We start from the raw sequence: 17,655 nt of genomic DNA, 5'->3' as shown, positions 1-17,655 counted from the left end.
TTATTTAATTATATATAATTATTTATTAAATTATATAAATAAATTATATATAATTAAATAAAAAAATCAATATATAATTCTATATATATATATATATATATATATATAGTGTATATATATAGAATTATATATAGATTTTTTTATTTAATTATATATAATTTATTTATATAATTTAATAAATAATTATATATAATTAAATAAAAAAAATCGATATATAATTCTATATATATATATATATATATAATTCTATATATATATATATATATATACACACACACACACACACAAATATTATAAATAAAAGTTATACATATTAAAATAAATTATTAAATTATTTAAAATAAATATTATTTATAGCTGTTACATATATATATATATATAATTACATAATTTAATAAATAATTCTATATATATATATATATATATATACATACATACACACACACACAAATATAAATAAATGTTATACAAAATGAAATAAAATATTAAATTGTTTAAAATAATATATATATATAATTATTTATAACTGTATTATATATATAATTCATTTACATAATTTAATAATTACATATATAATTAAATATATATATATATATATATATATATATATATATATATATATATATATATATATATAACTATTTATAACTGTGTTATATAATTTATTTACAGAATTTAATAAATAATAAATGTGTGTGTGTGAAGACATATCTTATATATGATTTTAGTCCGAATGCCATTCTTACGTTTCTTTTGCGTTTTGTTCAATTTCCTCATTTAAGAAGAATGGACGATAAACCTTCTGGGAATGAAATTAGGGGAAAATATACAGAGGCAATTTCCCTTTTTATTGTGACTAGTAAATCATGTGGCACATTTTCCCACTGCGGCTAGTGAGGCATGTAGTCATGTGTTTGTTGATTGCTGGTCTCAAGGATAAACCATTAATCTTTGCCTCTGATGTTGTGAATGATCTGCCGACTTCCGTTTTTCTCTTTCGAGAGAGAGAACGGGAGGGTAAGACGGGAAAGGAAAGCACATTTCCTTTTCTTCTCCTCCACTTTGTTTTATGATACCTCTTGATTTATGAAGAGTGGGTCATCACTGATTGAGATGAGCATTTGTGGTGCAAGAATTATGGACTGTTTTCTCACCCAACTCCAATTCTTCCCCCTCTTCTACAGGATGATCCAATTTTCAACTCCAGCTCTATCCCACACATGAAGCTCATTTCCCAAACCCTCTGCTGATGCCAAAGATATCTACAACATATTTGCAGAAATTTATAGGCATTCTGTGGGGGAAGAAATCACATGATCAAACCTCAAAAAGTCTGACTTACGATTTGCTTTTATTCAAATCTGCATAACCAATCAAGGTAAAAGTAACCAGTTTCAGCTCAGTGTAAGAAGGGATTAACCTACGAAGTCTACATTTTCTGCATCTTACTGAAAGAAGCCTCCGGTAAACAGTGGGTAATGATTTGTTGCTATTCTAGAGAAGAATTATCAATAACTAATGATTTCATGCTGTCAATAATGAAATGGCAACTGATTAACATGTTAATGTGTCTGTACAAATGTCAATGGAGAAATGACACTTAGATCATAGAGCCATGGTAAAATGGAGGAATATTAAGTAGTGAAAAACATCAATTATGGAAAATGAGCTTTCCAAACTAAATACTTACAGTCATATAAGAAAAATCTTGTTAAATTTCTGGCTAAAACAAATAAATAAAAGCTGCGGTTTACACACTGTAAAAAAAAAAAATTGTTGGTTTAACTTAACAAAAAGTAAGTTACCTGGTTGCCTAAAAATTTGGAGTTCATTGAAATTAAAAATTTGAGTTAATACAATGAAGGCGAGTTTCAACAGAAACTCAAAATATTATGTTATCTGAACCACATTATTTAAGTTGATTTGATAAAAGAAAAAAATGCTGTAATAAATCATGAAAATATTTTTTTACAGGGAAATTCACTTTTCAGGATGAAATTTGGTGTTATTATTTTGTTATTTTTCTCGTAAACATATATGGGTCAATGATGTGACGGGGTAATTTTTTTGTCCAAAGGCCTTAATAATAATAAAAAACAAAGATATGACATCCAAAGTATGTAAGGTAGTACAGCTAGATCTCTTTTATCAAATCCAAAAGGTTTTAATTATATTTGGCTACATATAAAGGTATTTTAAAGATTTTGAAGTGTCAAAAGGTCATTCGGTTTAACTATCCAAAGGCCAATACAGCCATTACATTTGTGATTAAAACATCTTAAAATGTAATAAATGTATATATTTTTTATTCTGGCATGATTTTATAACATCATATATCAACATAGTGCAAAATGGTATTAAAATTATGTGTAGAAGTCGTTGCTTTGTTAAGAGAAAGAATGTCTGGACAAATGAATTTAATTGATGTCATTCGGAGTAACCAATATAAAGGGACCATTTTGGATCGAGTCATGCATTTAATATCATGTGACAGGATGTGACATCATTCAGACACCTGCAAAGGACCACATGGTTGTGAAGCAAAGTAACTAACTCTCTTTTAACTATTTGAAAAATTCATGTTTTCACTTGCTCATACACGTCCCGAAACATCAGGTCATTCAGTACAACCGCTATAAAACATGGAAAATGTTGTAATATTTTAAAAACTAAAATATAAAATGTTTGATTGTCCTTTTGCTAGCTAGCTAGATATCAGTCTGTTAGCATTGTTTGAAAATATCGTCATTCGGTAAAACCAAAAGTGTCATTCGGTAAAACCAAACTTTTGGTTAAACCGAATGACTTTTTTGGTGACAAATTTTGTCCATCTTGTAAAAAAATGACAAAAGCGGTGTTAATTGATTATAAACACCACATAATCTCATTGTTAACACTTAATAAAACGTATTTAATTAATTATATCTCCATTATGTTTTTTTACACTTTTAAAAACCTTATTCGTCAGTGAACCATATATCATTAACTGATATTATATAATGATAATTTTCTTAAATAACTAAAATCTGCTTTGTGCTTTAAAAATGTACCGAAAACCACAAAAATAAAAATAAAATGTTTTTATAATACATCTAGATTGCAATATATAAAATGAATTGCATTATATAAAAACAACCTAATATGCATAACTGATATTAAAAATTAAACAAAACTGATTTGTAAAACTAGAAATATAAAACAGATTTTCTTCTTAAACTATGTTAATTTATACTTTTTACTTATAGTAAACAATTTTACATTATTTTACAGTAAAAATACATGTATTCTCTTGTTGAATCATACAGTATATAATCTTTAACAATAAGTCAACTTTTTAACCCGTTAATAGTTCTTTTTAATGTAGCATTTTAAGACTACTTTTCAGTCAAAATTCAAACATTTCTACAGTGACTTTCAACACACATACTGTACCGATGCTCCAGTAAAACCACAGGAATATCAGGTAAATCTTTTAAACTCATCCTCCATGTTTTTCACCCTCCTCTGCAGCACATTTTTATTTTTCCTGGAACCATTAACCACAACAAGCCCACATCAGCTGAGAAGATAAAATAACAACAGGAACATAAAAAGAACAACAAGGGAGAACAGAACAAGTCGCCCACTTTTCATCGTAATTAATACGACTAATTGTCAAACACACACACAAGCAGATTATTTGCCGGTGTAATAGTCCAAAAAAAACAAAAAACAGATTGGAGTCACTGTGACCGGTGTTTGTGGCTGAAATGCGGGCCGCTAAAAGCTCCAGCCCTCCCGCTGCTTCTCTCAGGCCCCCTGGCGGCTACTGAAGCCCCACTTAGTCCAGCAGAAATCTACCAACATGAATCAACGGATACACAAATCTGTACTGATACGGGCCGGCTGGCAGCCAAAGTGCTGTATATGAAAGCAGTGATAAAGTTTGTTACCGCTGAAGCTCAGGCTGCAGCTCTGTGGGTGGAAGAGTTACGGGGGAGATTTTTTCCTGCATTAAAGCATGAAAACTGAGGAATTACTTCAAGATTGTGAAACTATATTGCATCAGATGGAAAAGTTTTACCTATCGTCAACTAACTACTAAATGCGCATCAGGGTTGTTATTATTATAACTGAAACTAAAACCATAAAAAAAAAAAAACATTTTACTTAAAATAAAACATAAACTATTTTATTTCAGCTTATCGCCAAGGCCACATTTCCCATTTTCATTTAGTTTAACTTGTACAAAAAAAATAAAAAATAATAATAAAATAAAATAAATTTTTAAAAAAAATGACAAAAACACAACAAAATTACTAAAACTAACTGAAATTAAAATGAAAATGGAAAATATACATGAAATTTAATTCAAAATATTAATAAAAACTATAATAGTATCTCAACGATAAGCTAAAATAACACTGATGTCAATAAATGAAAATCTGAATAAGATCTTAAGAGTCACTGACAATAAAGCACTATGACACTATGAAAAGATGTAGTTAATATAATTGCATGCAAGCCTATTAATATCCTGCTTAACATATTTCATCTTAAATGTTTAAGCATGCACACTCGAGTCTTTATTTCTCAGGCTGTAACTGATGACATCTACTCTCTTTACAATCCTCTTCAGAAACTTCTAGAACTGCATAATTGCAGCCTGATGGTGATTATAGAGAGAGAATGTGTAGGTAAATTGCTTAACTGAGCTGATAAGAGGAACAAAGGCAATGCTTTTGGAGGTTTATTACGCTCTGCAATAATTCACTTCTGCGATTAGGTGCAGAATGAAGGCTGAGCCAGATTTTACTTTTAATCAACAGAAGGCAAGAGGGGTTTTTCGTACACACATGCATACAAAAAGGAGTTGCTAGATATGATTATATTTGTGACATGCTGCTTTCGGAAAGGAAATCCGGATGAGAGATGGGCACGCTATCAAGGATGCTTAAGACCGCAGCCTCTAGTGTCAGGCTAATGCACCTCTTGAGGCCAGGGTAGTGAGGTTTACCTGCACAGCTCTTTACTAGCTGGCCTTCATTACACTCACCCTCCTAAACCTCACTCCCTTCTGGGTCACGGCACCAATCCTACTCGCACCCACTCCAAGCGGGATTCAAACCATTATCACCGGCATGGGAATGGGAGGCGGCCGCGCTAACATGGATGCTAAAGACCGCAGCCTTGTAGCGTCAGTCGCTACTTTGTATCTTGAGCCTGCTACACTCACCCTCCTAAACCTCACTCCCATCCGGGTCACAGCATCAATGCAACTGTTCCTACTCGCACCCGCTCTAAGCGGGATTCAAACCTGCATCACCGGCATGAGAATGGGAAGTGGACACGCTAAAAAGAATGCTAAAGACCGTAGCCCTGTAGCATCAGTTGTTAGTTTGCCTCAAGCCTGCTACAATCACCCTCCTAAACCTCAATCCCATCCGGGTCACGGCACCAAATGTAACAGGTCCTACTCGCACCTGCTCCAAGCGGGATTCAAAACAGTACACCGGCATGGGAATGGGAAGTGGATACGCTAAAAAGGATGCTAAAAACCGCAGCTATTTAGCGTCAGTCGCTAGTTTGCCTCGAGGCCGCTACACTTACCCTACTAAACCTCACTCCCATCTCGGTCACGGCACAAATGCAACTGGTCCTACTCGCACATGCTCCGAGCAGGATTCAAACCGGCATGAGAGGCAGGTGTGCTAAGAAGGATGCTAAAGACCTCAGCCCTGTAGTGTCAGTCGCTAGTTCGCCTCTTGAGCCTGCTACACTCACCCTCCTAAACCTCACTCCCATCCGGGTCATGACACCAATGTAACAGGTCCTACTCACACCCGCTCCAAGCGGGATTGAAACCGGCGTCACCAGCATGGGAATGGGAAGCGGACGCACTAAAAAAGATGCTAAAGACCGCAGCCTTGTAGCATCAGTCACTAGTTCGCCTCTTGAGGATGCTACACTCACCCTTCTAAACCTCACTCCCATCCGGGTCACGGCACCAATGCAACAGGTTCTACTCTCATCCACTCCTAGCAGGATTCAAACCAGCATCACCAGCATGGGAGGTGGGCGTTCCCTGTCGCTAATGCGCCTCATGAGGCCAGTGGAGTGAGGTTTACCTGCACAGCTTTTAGTTCTAGCTGGCCTCCATTACACTATTAATAAAATAAAGAACCTTTGAGGACCATACCATTTTAAGAGAGTTCACTATGGGGAGAAATATGCTACACAGAGTTCAAGTGTTTCTGATGTTGCCTCATGTCTCTCATTAGTTCTAATGTACCTAAATTATATAAAGGTCTATTTAACATTATATAAACACATATAGTGACAATTTCTGTGGCTCCTAAAGTAGATTAGACCTTGCAGATTTGCATGTAACACGATTAAAGCTAGATGGATGCAATCGGATTTCTGTCTGTCTAACAGTCATATTTCTGTTGCTGGGTGTAAATGCAAAGTGTAGACATCATATATTATCCAGATATTATGAGGATATATAGACTGAAAATAGCTGATTATGTCATGGGACTTTTGGATCAGCGGTGCCCTTTCTAAAAATCTACAGGTGCTCCATTTGACTGTATTTACACAAACAATGCTCCATTCAGAATGATTTGAGGATCTTTTAAACTGTCTACATATTTTTTTTTAAATGTGATTTGTGAATTACAAAAAAAATTGTAAACAAGATGTCTGAGAAAATAAGAAATAATTATACTTTCCTACATGAAAACGCTCAATTGTACAGCGGAAATGTGTTTAATTGTCATGAAAAAAAAAAAATCCACTTTCTTTGTGAAAATATAGTTTCTTATTTTTTTCTTTTGATTTTCGGGAGAAATGTGACATTTTCATGATATTCACTCATATGCAGGTCATCGCTGCGGTGGTCTATGAACACACTAGCCATAAAATTGCTATTTTTAGCTGCAATAACATATGGCACACAACATACAGAGCTGCTAATGGATAAGTTATCTCTAGTCCTACAAGTCGTTAAAACATAAATAAAAACTAAAAAACAAACCTATAAAGCCTGACAAATAATGTTTCTAGGAAATGTTGTGAGTCGGTAGTTTCCCTAAAGTCCTGATTGTGCTTGATTGCTTGTATTGTTTCCTGTGACGTTCCCCTACGATCTTCCATTGGATAAATTACATTAAGATCTACCATATCAAATAAGACAAATATTATGATAAATATATCACATTTATATTCAGATGAATTTAATAGTCCAATTTATTCATCACACTCTGCCTCTGAAATCCAATGAGCTGGTTCGGTTCGTTCCAGCCACAACAAGCGTTTTCATTGTCTCACAGCACGTTTGCCGGGAAAGCCGTGCCAATTCGTCAATCAACTCCATCTCGACCGGCCGCTTCGGATTTGATTGTTTTGAGTGTTTTAATGCATCTGTCCAGGCAAATGGTGAAGAGAGAGTGACAAAACAGATTTGTGTAAATAAAGATGGAGAGTAAACGGACGTGGCAATTTTGAAATTGGGCCAGTTGCGACAGACACCAATCTTTCCTCCAGGATGGCAGCCGGGCACATCCAAAGCCTGCTTCTTATTTCCATTTCCACGCTCCTAAAATCCTGTCAGCTCCCTCACACACGCAGACAGCCCTCGCATTTCACACCGAATTTCTGTCCGGGTCTCTGGAAGCGCTCGCTCGCTCCATGCTGAGGGGGAGAGAGAGGGAGAAAGAGAGCTTATCTAATCCATATTCACTGACAGAGAATTGAAAACCTAGACATAATGAGTAAACACAGATTTTGCAAATGTCTGCAGAGGAGATGTGAACTGTGATGAATGTTTGTGGCCCTCTGTGATGCATTGGACCTGCAAACATGAAAATGTGATGTCTCGCCCACCATTAGCTCAACAAATCGCCCGCCCAGAGCCCTCTGCCATGATTCATTCCACCTTTGAAAATAACACAGTTCGTGCACATGCTCTGACACGTTGAGCTGGGTTGCGGGTTTGAGTCCGGTTCGTGTTTTTTCTAGAGCTGGGTATTTATATGCATTCTTAAATTCCCCAAAACGTACATCGCAACCAGTTTCTAGTCCAAATCACAAATATATGACTCTTATGAATTCACCTTTTTAGTGAATTAAAAACATACAGTGTGACCATTGTATTCTGATTCATGAACATATGACTCTTATGAAGTGGTTCTTTTCAGTGAACCAAAAACCAACTAGTGTAAACCAATTCACAAACAAATGACTCTTATGAGCCAGGTCTTTTTAGTGAATTAAAAATATACAAGGTGACCAGTGCAGTCTGATTCACCAACAAACGACTCTTATGAATTTGTTCTTTTTAGTGGATCAAAAACATAACCAGTGTAGTCCAATACACAAACAAATGAATATTTTCAACCGGTCCTTTTTAGAGAATCAGAAACAAACAAGGTGACAAGTGTAATCCAATTCACAAACAAATGAGATGAATTCACCTTTTTAGTGAATTAAAAACATACAGTGTGACCATTGTAATCTGATTCATGAACATATGACTCTTATAAAGTGGCTATTTTCAGTGAATCAAAAACCAACTAGTGTAAACCAATTCACAAACAAATGACTCTTATGAACCAGGTCTTTTTAGTGAATTAAAAACAAACAAGGTGACTAGTGCAGTCTGATTCACCAACAAACGACTCTTATGAACTGGTTCTTTTTAGTTAATCAAAAACATACAGTATAACAGTTTAGTCCAATACACAAACAAATAAATCTTTTGAACCGGTCCTTTTTAGTGAATCAAAAACATACAAGGTGATAAGTATAATCCAATTCATGAACAAATGAGATGAATTCACCTTTTTAGTTAATTAAAAACATACAGTGTGACCATTGTAATCTGATTCATGAACATATGACTCTTATGAAGTGGTTCTTTTCAGTAAATCAAAAACCAACTAGTGTAAACCAATTCACTAACAAATGATTCTTATGAGCCATGTCTTAAAAACATACAAGGTGACCAGTGCAGTCTGATTCACCAACAAACGACTCTTATAAACTGGTTCTTTTTGGTGAATCAAAAACATACAGTACAAGGTGACAAGTGTAATCCAATTCACGAACAAATGAGACTTGTGAACCGGTTCTTTTTAGTGAATTAAAAACATACAGTGTGACCAATGTAATCTGATTCATGAACATATGACTCTTATGAAGTGGTTCTTTTCAGTGAATCAAAAAACAACTAGTGAAAAACAATTCACAAACAAATGACTCTTATGAGCCAGGTCTTTTTAGTGAATAAAAAACATATAGTGTGACTAGTGTTGTCTGATTCACAAACAATGACTCTTATGAACCGGTTCTTTTTAGTGAATCAGAAACCTACAGCGTAACCAGTGTAGCCCGATTCTCGACTCTTATGAGCTAGTTCTTTTAATAAATACTTCAAAAGGGCAATGTATAACAATGTATAATGTGATAAATGTAATAAATAATGTATAATTTAGAGGTTATTAAATTATAGAACAGCAAAATCTGAAACTGAATCAAGAGCTTGTGAATCCGAATTTGCTCTCTCTACTGAATAAAACTAGATTCTTACGTTTTCCTTTCCTAGTGCAATAAAAAATAAAAAAATAAATAATATTTCATATTTATATTTAATATTTTTGTCTTGTTTTCCAGTACAAATATCTAAACATTCTTAAATCAAGATACATTTACTTGCGAAACATATTAAGTCTTGTTTTCTGTAAATAAATAAATAAATAAAATACATAAAAATCATCAAAATTAAATTTTAATACGTTTATGCTTAAAATTAACTAAGCGTAAACTAACTTAATTTTGATTATTTTTTCAGAAAACAAGACTATCATAAGTAATTTTGTTTGCAAAGTAAAAGAATTTTGATTTAAGAATTTATAGATATTTGTACTGGAAAACAAGACAAAAATACTGAGAAAAAAACCCACATATATATATATATATATATATATATATATATTTGGAGTGTGGTTACTAGGTCTGTGCATAATACAAACTGTGCAGGACGAGATCATCAAAGTTTATTACTTATTTGGACAATACCCTAACCCTAAGTATGAGCAATATTAATAGTAATGGCTTGCCTGACCGAAAAAGCACAACATACTGTGATAGCTGTCCATTTGATTGCAGGAGACACATACTTGCTTTGGATTGCCGGATACATGGACTCGCTTTCCTCTGGAGGCCGGAACGAGATAGATGAGAGGGCCAGCCGCACGGCGCAGATCCAGGCCAGAAGGTGTTAATCCACTAGGGGATGATGAGGGCTCTGAGTCTGGCCTGAGTGGCATCTGACAGCCCCCTCCTTCAGCTGCGTTGAGTGCCTTGTTTTCACACATTCTGAAATACACATCGCGCTCAGGAGTAAATGAGATTCTGCCATCTGAGAAATTACAACTGCACAGGCCGTCCAAGAGCTCCGGCAAGAGGTAGTCACGACAGAGCTTACAATCAATTTTTTTTTTTTTCAAAACCACACACTCCAACAACGAGCAGAGAGAGAGAGAGAGAGAGAGAGAAATGTGGCCGAACGACTTTCATTTCTGGCACTTGGTTCTGACACTCCAGAGAGAGAGAGACGTTTCATCCAAAAGAAGAAGAAAAAAATCATAAACAGCGCCTAGCATATACGGCCGAAGTCCCATGAATTATAGAGAGATTCGAGTGAACACCCCATTGAATTTCAAAAAACTAGGAGGAATAACACGGATGTATCTATACTGGGATGATATGCTTGACAACAAGCAAATCCGAGATTTGGAAAAATGAAAGCTGAAATGTATGAATCCCTGTAGCTTTACTACAAAAATCCCTCTGTTCGTTCACAATACACACTTGTGAGCCAGTTCCTGCCTCAGAAAAAAAAAAAAAATTCCCAGACAGCTTTGGACAGTCTCTGTCCAGTACGTGATCTTTTCGCACAACTTTGCATTTTGTTGTATAAAAACAGTTATCTTAGAGCTCAGTGAAAGTAAAAACAACCTCTACCTACAATTCTGTAAAACTGCCAAAAATTTGCATATATATTCACTGCAGTTTCCAGCTGAACACTAGTGGCATTAAAACACCAACAACTTTTATTCCTTTCCAAAACAAATTATGATTACAGGGGCAGATTATGTGTTAATTAAGTCATATTTTCACACAGTTCCTTGCATAATACTATGCTATGACCTCAAAACGCAATGTTACCAGATTTGCATTCATCTGTTTTGGATAAACCTAAACATTTATTGGACATTTAACTACGGAGCCCTGCATATGACAAAAGAAAAAAAAGAAAAAAAAACATGACAACTCTCAGAGTGTTTGGCATGATAATGGATACGGTGACATGTTTGGTCTTGGCAGAATAGATCTGCTACACTGCTGCTGCTGTTATTGCTGTTGGTTATTGCTGCTGCTGGTGGTGGTGGTTATTGCTGCTGCTTTTGGTTATTGCTGCTGCTACTGCTGTTATTGCTGCTGTTGTTGGTTATTGCTGCTGCTGCTGCTGCTGCTGCTGGTGGTTATTGTTGCTGCTACTGCTGTTATTGCTGCTACTGCTGTTATTGCTGCTGCTGTTGGTTATTGCTGCTGCTGGTGGTGGTGGTTATTGCTGCTGCTACTGCTGTTATTGCTGCTGTTGTTGGTTATTGCTGCTGCTGCTGTTGTTGGTTATTGCTGCTGCTGCTGCTGGTGGTTATTGTTGCTGCTACTGCTGTTATTGCTGCTACTGCTGTTATTGCTGCTGCTGTTGGTTATTGCTGCTGCTGGTGGTGGTGGTTATTGCTGCTGCTACTGCTGTTATTGCTGCTGTTAGTTATTGCTGCTGCCACTGCTGTTATTGCTGCTGTTGTTGGTTATTGCTGCTGCTGCTGTTGGTTATTGCTGCTGCTACTGTTGTTGGTGTTGCTACTGCTGTTATTGCTGCTAGTGGTTATTGCTGCTAGTGGTTATTGCTGCTGTTGGTTATTGCTGCTGCTTCTACGGCTGTTATTGCTGCTGCTATTGTTGGTTATTGCTGCTGCTGCTGCTACTGCTACTACTGTTATTGCTGTTATTGCTACTGCTGTTGGTTATTGCTGCTGCTACTGCTGTTATTGCTGCTGCTGCTGTTGTTGGTTATTGCTGCTGCTGCTACTTGCTGCTGCTGGTGGTAGTTATTGCTGCTGCTATTGCTGTTATTGATGCTGCTGCTACTGCTGTTATTGCTGCTGCTTCTATGGCTGTTATTGCTGCTGTTGTTGGTTATTGCTGCTGCTGCTGCTGCTGTTATTTCTGCTGTTGGTTATTGCTGCTGCTATTGCTGTTATTGCTGCTGCTGTTGGTTATTGCTGCTGCTTCTATGGCTGTTATTGCTGCTGTTGCTGGTTATTGCTGCTGCTACTGCTGCTATTGCTGCTGCTGCTGTTGGTTGTTGCTGCTACTGCTGTTGGTTATTGTTGCTACTACTGCTATTGCTGCTGCTGGTGGTGGTTATTGCTGCTGCTGCTACTGCTGTTATTGCTGCTGTTGTTGGTTATTGCTGCTGCTATTGCTGTTATTGCTGCAGGTTATTGCTGCTGCTATTGCTTTTATTGCTGCTGCTGCTGCTGCAGGTTATTGCTGCTATTGCTTCTGCTGTTGGTTATTGCTGCTGCTGCTACTACTGTTATTGCTGCTGTTTATATATCATGACCACGAATAAGAATTAATTCCCTTGTTTTACTAAATTGTGGCCACGTTGTAATAATCTGTTTACTTGTTTTAGTTGTACAGGGCTCCGTATTTCACTTTGAAAGAGTCACGAGACATGCAAGAAGCAACGTAATATAATTGCAGAAATGGGTTGGATAACAGCATGCAGAAAACTTCCTTCTCAGCTCCAGTTATTTTATTAACTTTTAGTTAACACCTAAAATTGGAGATATCTTAATCCTGACTTACTAAACGTGATCTGTAAATGTCACAATGCACAGAACCAACAGCCAAGCAGGGTGTTAAACTAGAAAGTAGGCCTATATTAAGTTAATAACCTCTTTTTGTTGTATAAATCACCTAAATTGAAGTCATAGTCATTAAAGATTTATGTAGCTGTCTTATGATTATACTGAAAAAGCCTTTCAGTGTGAATAAAAGAATTTATGTGATTAATCCTGGCATTCATTTTTACTTCAATACAAAACTAAAAAGATTTTGCATACAGGTCTAGGTCATTGCTAAATACATCAAATATTTTATCATTCAGATCCTAAAATACTCATCAAAACACATTTTCTTTGATGGCGATAAAAAGCTGATAGCATAAAACGCCACATCATTTTGTTACTAATTCTGAGTTAATTAACAGCTTCTAACCAGTCATCCAAAAAAAGTTAAAATAATCTTCTACAGTAGAATCATTCCATATTGGGCAAAAAAGGGGGGAAAAATTCTGTCTGACTTCATATAAATGCTGAAAAGATAAAAGAGCAACAGATCTGAAGCAGCTAGCTCTCATGCTAAAGGCGAAACGCTTTGATCAGTTTGGGGTTAGCAAAATGACAATAACTGCTTGTGTCCTTTTTACAATTGTGTTGGTAATATGCAAGAAGTATGTGCTGTTGTGGAGTCACATTTTGTTGTTGTTTTAGACTGTGGCAGTCTCAAGCACTGGTGTTGACACTAGTTTAGCGTGGAAGCTAATTCTGTTTAGAGCCGAATGGAAAGATCTGTAGGTTTTCTGAAGAGCTGGGTTTTATCACATGCGATGATGCAAGTCTACAAAGACAGAACCGTTTTTCCCAACATTCAGTTAAAACCATTTAAACTGCTCCAAATAGCACTTAAAAACTTATACGCTACTACTGTTTCAGTAAAATATGAAATTTACATCTTAGAAACATCAACAAGAAACAGGAGGGAAAAGGCTTTTTTAGCTTGAGGCAATTGTTGAACTGCAAGTTTTTGTGTCTGTAAAGGCTTATTGCTGAATAACTTTGGTGTTTTCTGAAGTCTGTGATGTGGCAAGGACCATTCAAAGTCTATCAACTTCTATCTGATGCATACTGCACACAAAAACTACACTACAAAGAACCAGTTCATAAGAGTCATTTGCTTGAGAATCAGACTGCTTTGCACTGTACTTTTCTGATTCCTCACTACAAAGAACCAGTTCATAAAAGCAATTTGTTTTTAATCAGACTCGCCGAAATGACAGAAATTATTTGTAGAAGTTAAATGTATGGAAACAAAGACATTGAAAACATATATTACAACGTGCCACACACTATTATTTGAATGTTTTTTTTCAACAGCATCTAATATGATGGTATAATCCATTTCAGAGCCCACACCCCAAATGAACTATGAATGATCCATTAAAATGTCAGTTAGACGCTCTCATCCTCTTTAAGTGGGTCGTTCTTGGCTAGAAGAAACTGCAATCTAGACCAGATTTATGCCATTGGTGAAATAAAACAAGATGCTACAGACACCTGTAAACTACATTGGAGGGAATGTAGATGATTTTGCTTAGGAAAAACTTCATAGAGGATGAGTTATTACTTCGTACCTTATCACAGGCCCATGAGGTGTGACTAGAGCCAAACCTGTTTCTCTCTCTCTCTGGACTCTCCTGTTCTCTTCTTTAGTATTAACTCTGTATTTCGTTCCTCACCGTTCTTGCATGAAATTGGCTATTAAGTGATTTTCTGGGATGGACAGCACTTGTGACACTTACAACCGAAATTGCATTGGCATTATCGGTGACTAGATGTACAGTCAAACAGTACACGTCTTCTGTGAGTGAGCGTTGGTGGTTTTTGCGAATGTTCACAAACTGAACAAGCATCAAAACTACATTCACAACATCTGCAGACAGTGTGTTTTCTCTACTGGAGATTTCACAACATGAAGTACACGTCTGAATTTCACCATAGCGACTCTAACTGAACACTTCACAGTCTCCTAACAACTCAATATGTGATTCAAAATGGGGAAAAAATTGGAAATTCATACATTACACACAGCATGATGTCCAAAAGAGATCCATCTTCCATTAGAGTGTTTTCATACACAATTGCACCTGTAAAAAAAGCAGGATTCTATAATGGCAAGGCCACATGAATAATGAATTAAATAGACACATGCACAATTGAACAAATCCGAGTCTGTGCGAAGAAAGGCACTTCAGAGAAATGTCAGAACGACTAGGTAGCTGTAGCTTCAGAAACTGGTGATCTTTGCTGTTTAACATTTTTTCCAGCTGTTTTAATTTCACTAGATATTGTCCAGGTGTCAGGACGCTGCCTGAACAAGAGCCTCAAACTGGAGCTATTTGCTATTAGCTTGTTATTGTTTAGCTATTTGCTAGCTTCAGAAAGTTAGCAAATAGCTAAACAATAGCCAAGCTACTTCAAAAGTAGCAAAAGTAACTACAACAAAGTTATTAAAAATCCCCTAAGAAATCATTTGTTGTGGATTTTAGATCAGTGTGTTAGCTTTGAGGCTACATGCTAGTTTACTGCTAAATGTATGCATTTAAACAGTTTTGTCTAATCAAACGCTCTCTAGAAGGAAGTAGTGCAGTTTTTGATTCATTTTAGTGACTTAAATGATTCATTCATGGATTCGTTTAGTGATCATTTCTTCAGATTACATCTTTATGGCAGTATGTGATGACAAATAAACACCATTTATGTGTAATGACTCACTGAACTGATTCATTTCTAGGTCTTACGCTTTATTTAAATTTACACACAAATCTACTGAAGGTTTTTTTCCTCAAATAACAAGGCAAATTTATTTCTCCTATATTTTGTGATCTGCTGAGCAAGATTTTTCTCAAGATATTAAAAAAAAGACATTTTTTAAGGGTCAGAAGGCCAAAAAGAAAGCGATTCCATTGCAGGAATAATCATTTGTCCATCTGATCCTCATGGCATTCCATAAAAGTAGCCCACCGCTATCCTATGAAGTCCCATTATTTATTTAGAAGAGGGAAAACCATGTGATGACAGGATACAGAGTTTGCCGAGATGAAAGCATTATGGTTTATATCCTTCACAAAGATTTGAAGTCACAGCCAAGCCATGTATATAGGGGAGAAGGGGTCCTTTCACTATGATTTACTTGGGCCCATCACTTATCCTCATATTGCAATTAACACAGACCCAGGCGGGCCACGACCCCACCTCAATCCAGTTAATACAGTCCAATCGAGGGGCCCGACTCGTGTCGCTTCTGGAACCAGCTGTTCACAGTCGAGGTGCGGGCATGGCAGAGTCAGATATGAGTCACAAACGTCAATTGGAAAATGATGAGGCAGACAGACCCTGTGCGTCCAAACCCGTATGCTGTTATTTGATCCAGTGGAACACACACATATTTATAATGTGCAGTAAAACCAGCATAAATAATATAAAAATATAAGTCACCATGTCATAGTCACCATGGCTGTTAAAGTAATTGCTCACCTAAAAATTGACATTTTGTCATCATTTACATCATTCAGTTCGCGTCTCGTATGACCTTCTGTTTCTGTGCAATATGAATTTAAACAAACAAACAAACAAACAAACAAATAAAATGTATGTTATAAAGATTATTATTTTATTTAAAATATCTAAAAATATATTATAAAAAATGTAATATATAATATAATATAAATTTGAAATCTACAGTATAAATAAACTAAAAAATATAAGTCCATAGTCACCACGACTGTCGTTCCACACCCGTAAGACCTTCGTTCATCTTCGGAAAACAAATTAAGATATTTTTGATAAAATCCGATGGCTGCATTAAGAGCAAGATAATTAACACTTTCAGATGCTCAGAAAGCTACTAAAGACAAATTTAAAACAGTTCATGTGACTACAGTGGTTCAACCTTAATGTTATGAAGCGACGAGAATATTTTTTGTGCACCAAAAAAACAAAATAATGACTTTATTCAACAATATCTAGTGATGGCCGATTTTTCAAAGCTTTACGAATCTTTTGTTTCGAATCAGTGGTTCAGAGCGCGTAACAAACTGCCAAAGTCACACCCCAAGTGGTGAACCATTGAAATTTCGAAACACTTATGACATAACGAAACCACGTTTACTGAAATCATGTGACTTTGGCAGTTTGATACACGATCCGAACCACTGATTCGAAACAAAAGATTTGTAAAGCTTCATGAAGCAGTGTTTTGAAATCGCCCATCACTAGATATTGTTGAATAAAGTTGTTATTTTGGTTTTTTTGGCACACAAAAAGTATTCTTGTCGCTTCATAACATTGAGGTTGAACCACTGAAGTCACATGAACTGTTTTAAATACGTCTTTAGTAGATTTCTGGGCATCTGAAAGTGTTAATTATCTTGCCCTCAATGCAGGACTCACTGAGCCATCGGATTTTATCAAAAATATCTTAATTTGTGTTCTAAAGATGAACGAAGGTCTTACGGGTGTGGAACGACATGAGAGTGAGTAATTAATAGAATTTTCTTTTTTGGGTGAACTAACCCTTTAAAGGGATAGTTCAAAATAAAATAAAATAAAATAAAATAAATACTATTTTATAATATATTTTATATATTATATAATACAAATTACAGAACATATTCCAAAAAATATTCCTTTAATAGACTTAAAAGAAAGAGTGAAAAACAAGTAGCTGAGTATGAGAGGGATGGAGATGGAGAGT

The 17,655-nt window shown here is 35.8% G+C and overlaps 1 long non-coding RNA gene across 1 annotated transcript; it reads right to left on the bottom strand.

The window, feature by feature from the left end:
- Positions 1 to 3,344: 3,344 nt before the first annotated feature.
- Positions 3,345 to 16,300, bottom strand: LOC127507210 (uncharacterized). The gene is made up of 3 exons (XR_007928283.1): positions 14,980 to 16,300; positions 10,161 to 10,359; positions 3,345 to 7,674 (listed from the first exon to the last, which is right to left on the bottom strand). It is a non-coding gene; the product is annotated as an uncharacterized LOC127507210 (long non-coding RNA).
- Between the last annotated feature and the right edge of the window lie 1,355 nt (positions 16,301 to 17,655).

Source organism: Ctenopharyngodon idella, chromosome 24 (assembly GCF_019924925.1).
Source record: "Ctenopharyngodon idella isolate HZGC_01 chromosome 24, HZGC01, whole genome shotgun sequence".
Taxonomy (NCBI): Eukaryota; Metazoa; Chordata; class Actinopteri; order Cypriniformes; family Xenocyprididae; genus Ctenopharyngodon; species Ctenopharyngodon idella.
The sequence above is the reverse complement of the archived record's forward strand: the minus strand, read 5'-3'. Positions and strand labels throughout refer to the sequence as shown.